Here is a 10,000-nt window from a genome sequence, read left to right on the forward strand (position 1 = left end):
TACGCTAGGCCATGTAGCCTAGTCGTTTGGTCCTAGTACTTAATGCATGATTTTGGTTTTTCCGAGTGTAATTAAAATTTTATTGAAGCTTTAGGCTATATTTTATACATTTTAGACTGTGTGGAATATTTCCAAGATTGTATACGTGAGAGTTTCGGTGAATTAGGTAATCGATTCTCTTGGTGCCTAGGCTAATTGCTTATGGAGCCTTAGTATACTTTATCATTCTCCCCGGTTGCTTTCTTTTCTTCGGAGAAGGTATGCAATCCCTTTCCCTCTGTTTAAGCCTTGGGCTTATCCCTAAGTGGTTTTTCCCGAATTTATTTTCGATAAAACTATACTAGGGTGTTACTGTACCTTCCTGTTCCAGCAAAGTCTGGTTCAAAGAGGGACAGAACAACAGAGTTTTTAGTCTGAGTCCGTGTTGTCTGGCTTGGGGCAGAGTCCCCCTCGCTGACCTAACACTTACAAAGGGAGCTTAGCTCCCTTAGGTCACTATCGAAGGTTTCTGTAAGTTATGATTCCTTCTTTTGTGATCGACCAGACTAAGTCCTGTTGCTGTTCTCGGGGGAGGATAAAATCTTCCCTTGGGAGTAGCAACGCCTTCCTTGCTTTGGTGCTCTGGAAGCTGGCAAGTATTGCTGGCCCTTTCCCTTAGATCTCCCTTAGGCTAAGACAAAGTTCTTGGCTGCGGGTGATCTGTCACTAAAGCAAGGTTGGCAGGACCCTCTTGTCCCTTCCCCCTCTATCTCTGTAATGGCCTAGCCATTACTGTACTGTACCTTGCCGGCCGGCAGGGGTATTACTGTACTGTACGTCATTCTACTTCTGGACCTAGTATAGGTTGGGATGTGGAATTGACTAAGCACATTGCAGGCCGGCAGAGATGCTGGCCGGCAAGGGTCTTATGTTTTCGAGTGCTGCCCGGACCTCTCTTGGTCCCTCATCCATGCCTGCCGGCAGAGCCGGACGGCATTGGTCAAGGAAGCCTGAATTAAGTTTCTCCCCTTCCTTATATGCACTCTTTCGGTTGCCGGGCTCGGGGGGTTGTGTACACTCTTATCCCGGCATCCATTCTATTTTCTTCTAGTGCTGTACCTGTCCCGGCTGCCGGCCTATGAGGCCGGCTGACGACCTATGAGGCCGGCAGCCGGGCAGGTGTAGTCTTCTGGTTCTTTTGCTGCCGGCTGGCATCGGTCTTGTACCTTTGCCGGCCGGCTTATGTCAGTCCTTGTCTGCCGGTCACCAAGAGTGTGGCCGGCAGTCATTGCCGGCCAACACTGGCTGTTGCTGGCCGGCAGCTGCTGCCGCCGGCACAGGCATTTGAACCAGAGTGCTGCCGCCCTATAGCTGTTAAGTAGTATACTTTAAAGCTAGTTGTGGTGTGTGCCGGCCGGCAAAGGCAGGCCGGCACACATCCTCCTATACTGTACTAGTATTCTTCTGTATAGCATATACAGTAAGAAGAAAACTATAGTAAAAGTTTAGGTACAGCACTGTATCTTCTAACACTATTGTGTTTTCTTGCACAGCCCTTTGCTGTTGCCCTCAGACAGGAAGCAGAGTTCTTCCCCGTCTATTATCCAGGATTTTAAAATCATTGCCTAGGTGTGAGCTCCACCTGTTTCCTCTGGAAACCTTGCATTGGTTACTCTAGTAGAGATAAACCATTTTGATTTTATTATCTGGAAGGCTGCAACAATGGGTTGTGAGGGAAACACAAGTGTGTGTCTTTCCTTTATGAATTGTTTTGCTATACTATGCATATCCTGTGATACATAGTTCACTTGATACTCATGGAAATTTTTTCTCTTTACAGGAGGACCCTCCGAAGTGCGGAAATGTTTTCTGCAATGTCCGCAGCAAGAACCTCTGCGGACATGAGTGTTTTAGGAGACACGCAGCATGCGCTGTCTCCAAGGATGATCTCCAGTATTGGGACCCTCAGGTATGTACTGTATGCACTAACCTGATTACTGAGGCTTTTGATTCCCCTAGAACGGCGGAATCAAGGGATATAGCTAGGGAAAAGCTTCGTACTTGGGTAAGGGGCTTCAAGAAGAACACCTCTGGCCCTTATCTTCCAAGTGAGAAGATGAGGGCGTATCTTTTTCCCCAGGCATCAGCTGAGGCAGTGATTCCCCAGCCTCAAGAGGAGATTCCTCAAGATCAAGTCCAGGTGGACGAGGAAGTCGCAGATGCGATGCAAGACATCCAGTTGTGTGATAGGATGTCTGACCTGGACGAAGGTTTGGAAGAAGACCTCCTGGCAGAAGGTCAGGATCAAGTTCAAACCCCGGATGTCGTAGAGGATGGGGTCGACGAGGTGTCGGCTACTCCGGTTCAGATGCCGGAGCCCATCCCCTCAACATCGGCTGGTCTCCCAGTAGAACTGGGACAGGCCCTCTCTTCGATTGTTGGAATGATCCAACAAATGCAGAAGGAGAACCAGGAGAAGGCGGCTGCAATGGAACTGCGTATGCAGTCCCTAGCAGAATCACATGGGCCCCAGAAAAGGCTCAATAAGAAAGACCTTCCCATATGCTCAGATGCTAACCCATGGAGGTATGCTGAGCACATGCCGATGACGACTGGTAAGATCGTCATCTCGGATAAGCTGGGTTCAGTTCCCCTAGAGGAGGTAGAATTCTGGCCCAGCAAGGCATCATATCCGGACTGCTATGTCCGGCTGAGAAAAGAACCAGCTTCAAGGGAGGAGACAGAGCCGAAGGAGGTCATTATTATGGACCACGCTAAGGCTCAAGCCCTACTTTCATCCTCGATGAAAGAGAGGGGCTTCTCGAATTCGAAGGTAGCTGCATTGAGCAAGAAGCTCCCTTCTTTTGTGTCCTCTCTTGATAGAGCCTTCCCCTTTTTACAAAAAGGGTTTGCGGCTGTCCTAAAGGCTGTCGAGGCCGGCAAGCCTTGCCCCTCCCTGGAGGAGTGTAAACCCTTGTCGCTGGCTCTGCCTATGGACCACAAAGACTGGAAGGATGTCCATCTGACATTCTCAGTGGGAAAGTTGGAGGCTGATATTGCCGGACGGCAATTCGGCGAGGACCTCCCCAAGCTGTCCGAATCTCTTTTACGAAGAGAGTTCGAGAACAAAGAAAGACTGGCTGCCTCAATGTCTCATCAGACCACTCTTGAGACAATGGCAAGTGACCCTAAGGTCCATGAAATGTTCATGGTAGTGGCTAAGTCTCACCTAGCCACAGTGACGAAGGACCTTTATGGCTTCATCAAGGCAAGGAGAGCTTGCAGGGAGGTCGTGTTCGCCGATGCTTCGGTGAGACACGAACCAAGGAAATTAATCTCCTCCAACATTTGGGGAAAAGACCTTTTCCCTACCGATGTGGTCAAAGAGGTTGTTGATAAGGCCGCCGTGGAGAATAGAAACCTTCTCCAGAAGTGGGGCCTGGCTATCAAAAGAAAATCTTCCCCGGATGAGGGTCCTCAACCAAAGAGGAAGAATATGAAGACTAGGCTACCATTTCAGCCAGCCAAGCCTTATAGACAGCAACAGCAACTGCAATTGCCTTTGCCTCCAGTGCCCCAGATGGTGGCACAAACCCCGACTGCCTTTCAGTGGGTACCCCAGGCTGTGCCAGGTCAGTCAACCACATTCGCCCCAACGTTCGAAGGACAGTCTTCTTCCTTTCGTGCAAAACCTAGAGGAGCAGCCAGAGGCTCGTCTAGGCGCCCCTCAAGGGGAAGGGGATTCAGAGGTGGTCGTGGTCAGGGAGGCAAGACCTCAGGACGGCAGTCCAAGTGAAATGATACCGGTAGGAGGGAGACTGATGAAATTTTGGGATCGCTGGACCTTCGATCCCTGGGCCCAAAGCCTACTCAAGAATGGACTGGGTTGGAGCTGGTACAGCACTCCACCCCCATGCCTTCGGTTTTTCCAACACTCCACCCCCGTTTTGGAGGAGTACGTTCAAGAACTGTTGGAGAAAAATGTGATCCGAAAGGTGAAGTCCATCAAATTCCAAGGGAGGCTGTTTTGTGTTCCCAAGAAAGACTCGGAAAAGCTCAGAGTCATTCTGGACTTGTCACCACTCAACAAGTTCATAGTGAATTGCAAATTCAAGATGCTAACACTGCAACACATAAGGACCTTACTGCCCAAGAGGGCATACTCAGTCTCTATAGACTTGTCAGACGCCTATTGGCACATTCCAATCAGCCGTCGACTCTCCCCCTACCTAGGGTTCAGGCTACAACGGAAACTGTACGCCTTCAGAGCCATGCCATTCGGGCTAAACATAGCCCCAAGGATTTTCACGAAGCTTGCGAGCGCAGCTCTCAAACAATTACGCCTAAAGGGAATTCAGGTAGTAGCCTACCTGGATGACTGGCTGGTGTGGGCAGCATCCGAGACCGAATGCTTGCAAGCTTCCAGTCAGGTGATCCAGTTCCGAGAGTACCTAGGCTTCAAGATCAACAAGAAAAAGTCTCGACTTTCTCCATCCCAAAAGTTCCAGTGGCTGGGAATCCACTGGGACCTTTTGTCACACAGTTTCTCCATCCCAACGAAGAAAAGGAAGGAGATAGCGGGCTCTGTCAAGAGACTTCTAGATTCCGAAAGGATATCAAGACGCGAACAGGAGAGGGTACTAGGCTCTCTCCAGTTTGCTTCAGTGACAGACCCAGTGCTAAGAGCACAGCTAAAGGATGCAACCGGAGTTTGGAGAAGGTATGCATCAAACGCGCGAAGAGACCTGAGAAGACCAGTGCCGCCTCGGCTACGTACTCTTCTCAGACCTTGGTCCCAAGCCAGACATCTAAAGAAGTCGGTTCTTCTTCAGCCACCTCCCCCGTCGATGACGATTCACTCAGACGCCTCAAAAGAGGGATGGGGAGGTCACTCTCATCGGAAAAAAGTCCAGGGGACTTGGTCCAAGCTATTCAGGACCTTTCATATAAACTTTCTAGAAGCTATGGCAGTGCTCCTTACCTTAAAGAAAGTCTCCCCGCGTCACTCGATCCACATAAGATTGGTGACAGACAGCGAGGTGGTTGTGAGATGCTTGAATCGACAAGGGTCGAGGTCACCACCTCTCAACCAAGTGATGTTAGCCATTTTCCGATTGGCGGAAAAGAAGAAGTGGTACCTGTCGGCAGTTCACCTTCAAGGAGTCCGCAATGTGACAGCGGACGCTCTATCCAGGTTCACACCGATAGAGTCGGAATGGTCCTTAGACGCAGGATCATTTTCCTTCATTCTGAATCAAGTCCCAGAACTGCAAATAGACCTCTTTGCGACGAAAGACAACAAGAAGTTGCCCCTGTACGTGTCCCCGTACGAGGACCCCTTAGCGGAAGCAGTGGACGCAATGTCCCTCGACTGGAACAGATGGTCCAGGATTTATCTGTTCCCTCCTCACAACCTTCTGTTGAGGGTCCTCAACAAACTGAGATCCTTCAAGGGGGTAGCGGCAATAGTGGCCCACAAGTGGGCGAACAGTATGTGGTTCCCCTTGGCGTTGGAACTACAGATGAAGTTCGTGCCGCTACCACATCCAGTTCTGACCCAGCGAGTCCAGAAGTCGACTGTCTGCGCTTCATTACAGAAAACCCAGACCCTGCAGCTCATGATTTTCTCGCCCTAGCGGTGAGAAAGCGTTTCGGGATTTCGAAAGCCAGCATAGACTTCCTAGAGGAATACAAGTGCAAATCGACTAGAAGGCAATATGAGTCATCTTGGAGAAAATGGGTGGCCTTTGTAAAGGCAAAGAATCCGCAGGAGATCTCAACAGACTTCTGCTTATCTTTCTTCATCCACCTCCATGGCCAAGGGTTGGCAGCTAACACGATTTCAGTGTGTAAATCGGCTTTGATGAGACCCATTTTATTTGCCTTCCAGATCGACCTAGGTAACGAGATCTTTAATAAAGTTCCGAAAGCCTGCGCTAGGCTCAGACCTTCAGCACCTCCAAAGCCCATCTCATGGTCTTTAGACAAAGTTCTTCATTTCGCCTCCCTGTTGAGCAATGAAGAATGTGCATTAAAGGATTTGACGCAAAAAGTTATTTTCCTATTTGCACTCGCGTCCGGGGCCAGGGTTAGTGAGATCGTAGCCCTCTCGAGAGAGGCAGGTCGTGTTCAGTTCCTGGATGGGGGGGAGCTGAACCTGTTTCCGGATCCTACGTTTCTCGCCAAGAATGAGTTACCCACCAACAGGTGGGGTCCCTGGAGAATCTGCCCTCTGAAAGAAGATGCATCTCTATGTCCAGTAGAATGCCTAAAGGTCTATCTTCGTAGAACTTCAGACTTCAAGGGTGGTCAACTATTCAGGGGAGAAACATTAGGCTCAAATTTATCTCTGAATCAACTCAGAGCGAAAATCACATATTTTATTCGCAGAGCGGATCCTGACAGTACACCCGCAGGTCACGATCCGAGGAAAGTTGCCTCATCCCTAAATTTCTTTAATTGTATGGATTTTGAACATCTCCGTTCATACACGGGCTGGAAGTCTTCCAGGGTGTTCTTTCGCCACTATGCGAAGCAAGTAGAGGAACTTAAGAGATCTGTGGTAGCAGTGGGTCGTGTAGTTAACCCTACTGTTTAACTCTGCAGGGAACAGTGGTCTTAATTGGGACGATTAAGTCCAGGGTGAGTGTGTAGGTACATACTGTACTACAAACTAAATGAGGGCACCAAGTGCCCATATAGACTGTTCCTTCTTTCAAAGGTGAACCTAGCATAAGTTCAGACATGTGTGCCAAGCGTTTCTAACGCTAATGTGATTGATTTGTAATACAGATTTTTTATGACTTGATACCTTGGTATCTTATTAAAGTGGTGTTTAATGGTTTTTCTTTCAGATAAACAAGTTCTGTTTACTATCATACTTATGCTTAAAGTTTTGGGTTACCCTCTTTTATATAAATATATATATTTGTTGTTAACCTGTCTGTTTATTATCTGTCAATAAACTTGTTCTTGAGAACCTTGCGTCTCTTTCACCTGTGTCAATTTATTGGTATAATTGAGCATTTTAATTCTATGTATCTTATCTGGGATAATTCTGATAGAATTGTTCTGTTATGCAAGCTATGTTGCATTGGTTTATGTAAGTCCCCTAATGGGAGGACTCCGTCCCATAAAGGGACGAGGGCGGTTTTATTAGTTTCTTCCTATGCGGATATAAACCTTTGTCCAATACAAGTATTGTGCGGATTACTGGTCAATATATTGACGCAGTGGTTCTATACAAACTATGCTTTACTTAATATAGGGCGAGACCACTATATTAGCTTGCCTGGTATTCATACATAGATATATGTACTCTTCGAGACTTTCCAGAGTCTAGTAGGACTCTTCCCTGTAGGGGGCAAGAAGCTCTAACATAGTTTATAGTTAGTTGAAAAGATGTATAACGGTAACATCTTAGGTCTCTAGGTCTAGTCGACCGGGAATAAATACCTCCTGGGAGTACGGCACGTTCTGAGAATCCACAGATACAGTAATGCTCTGGTACACCTCCATCAGGACGACATGGCTTGAGCCCAAAAAACGGATTTTGAGCGAAGCGAAAAATCTATTTTTGGGTGAGATAGCCATGTCGTCCTGATGGACCCGCCCTTGCCTTTCTAAGAAAGGGCTGTAGGACCCCTCCCTACATACAGTATCTGTAGCACCTCGTGTACGCTACAAGGAATACAGATGGCGCCAGGATTGGCGCCAGGCACGCATACGAATCGGGGGATAGGGAAGCCTTGGGAGCGGCTCCCCTTTTTCTTTCCCGAATTCGTATCTTGTCAATCTCCCTCCTACGAGACGAAATCTCTGTTCAGGTCGTAGATTGCCATGTGACGTGTCTAGAATACGTCCTCTGATATGTCGCGATATCCCTTTCACGAGGGATACTCGCTCCAGGAGTTAGAATTCTGGTACCTTAAGGTAAATTCTCTGGGAATATCGCCGTAGTTGTAATATACCCTAGGAAGCTACCCTATAGGAACTTCCATCAGGACGACATGGCTATCTCACCCAAAAATAGATTTTTCGCTTCGCTCAAAATCCGTTATATATATATATATATATATATATATATATATATATATATATATATATATATATATATATATATATATATATATATATATATATATATATATATATATAATTATTAGGTAGCTAGTTTTCAGGTTAACATTAAAACTGTTTCTTTATTTATTATTAGGCCTCGACACCTGATTTGAGTTATTAATTTCCCCATTTGGCTCTTCATCATGACTGTAATGGTTGAACTTTTATGCTTTCATATAAATGATATATATGGTGGGGAAAATTTCAAGTAAGGATGTCCTTAGATTGATTATTTTTTTAGCAACTTATATAATTTAAATATAATTAATTATTAGTAGAAGAAATAGGTAAGTATCTCTCAAGATTAGAAATCATTGAATTTTAGTAATAATAGAAATCTCATGAAATATTTGAAAGTAAATTGAATTGAAGAAATTAACATACCTATTAATCACATAGAAACAAAGATCGAAGTAAATTCTTGAATGCCGTCAAATCAATTAATAGCCACACAAACACACGCACAAACACACACACACACACAGATTTCCGAAAGCTTTCACACCGGACGGGGTCTCTTAACAGCCGTAGTTATCATGGACTGAGATCAGTTTGTCAATCAGTGCAAAAAACAGCTGGGGGTTTGCAATAATCCCGAGAAACTTTTGATCCTAGTAAATCTCCGTATTTTGAATTGTTTTAAATGTGTATTAAATCATTATGAATGTTTTATTCTAGATTTTATATTCATGAATAAATAGATTTTTATTTAAGTACTTCAGGATGGCTCCGAAAGTTTTCATACTTTGATTTAGGTAAAAATGTATTACATGCTGATATTATTATTATTATTATTATTATTATTATTATTATTATTATTATTATTATTATTATTATTATTATTATTATTATTATTATTTTTATTATTATTATTATTATTATTATTATTATTATTATTATTATTATTATTATTATTATTGATGTAGGTATATCATGGAAAAAAATGAAAATGTAACTCTCTCTCTCTCTCTCTCTCTCTCTCTCTCTCTCTCTCTCTCTCTCTCTCTCTCTCTCTCTCTCTCTCTCTCTCTCACTTTTAAATTAGATATCTATACACGTTGTAGAATGAATATAATTGGTTGGAATATCACACTCTTTGAACCAAAATTATTTTTTTATGAAAATTTTCTATTGAAATAAAAGTTAGAGAAACATTAGGCCTTAATTACTTGAATTTCGTTGCTGGAATCAATAGTCTTTACGATTAATACAATATATTACCTTTATGATTATGCTTATGTGATTAATTCAATTATAAACCGCAATTTAATAAAAAAAATCTATAGATAGATTTTAGGTTTCAGAAACTGATTTATTTATTTAATTTAAGATATACATTTTCAGAAACCACTGGAATTGCTATAAAAAAATATGAAACTATATGATTTTGTACTTTCCCCAAAAAAATGTTCTTCAAAAGAAATAGTTCAGGGCATTTGTCACTTTAAAAAATTGTTGTACAGAATATAAAATTAATGTTTTCATGAGTCATTATATAGACATAAAAAAGGACAATCGCTTCCTAGGACACCCCCCCCCCCAAAAAAAAATACAAAGTTTGTTAGTTAATTTTCTTTTTATCGCAAGATAATAATTTCAGTCGACTTCAGCTCATACACATTGGGAATTACAGTATAAGCATTGGGTAGGAAAGAATAATTGGAGTTGAACCTCAAATCGTGCTGGTAATGAGGTAAGAATCTAATACTACTTGTAATGATATGATGCTCTCGATATAAATTGCCGCTTTTGAATTTTAAGAAGTATTATTTCATACGTACATACACACATGGTCTCATATATCTATCTCTCTATCTATCTATATATAAAAATATATGTGGCGAAACATTCTCACCAAAAAAAAAGCCATAAATAAGATACCAATAATCTGCTTATGAAC

Source organism: Palaemon carinicauda, chromosome 32 (assembly GCF_036898095.1).
Source record: "Palaemon carinicauda isolate YSFRI2023 chromosome 32, ASM3689809v2, whole genome shotgun sequence".
NCBI classification, from domain to species: domain Eukaryota; kingdom Metazoa; phylum Arthropoda; class Malacostraca; order Decapoda; family Palaemonidae; genus Palaemon; species Palaemon carinicauda.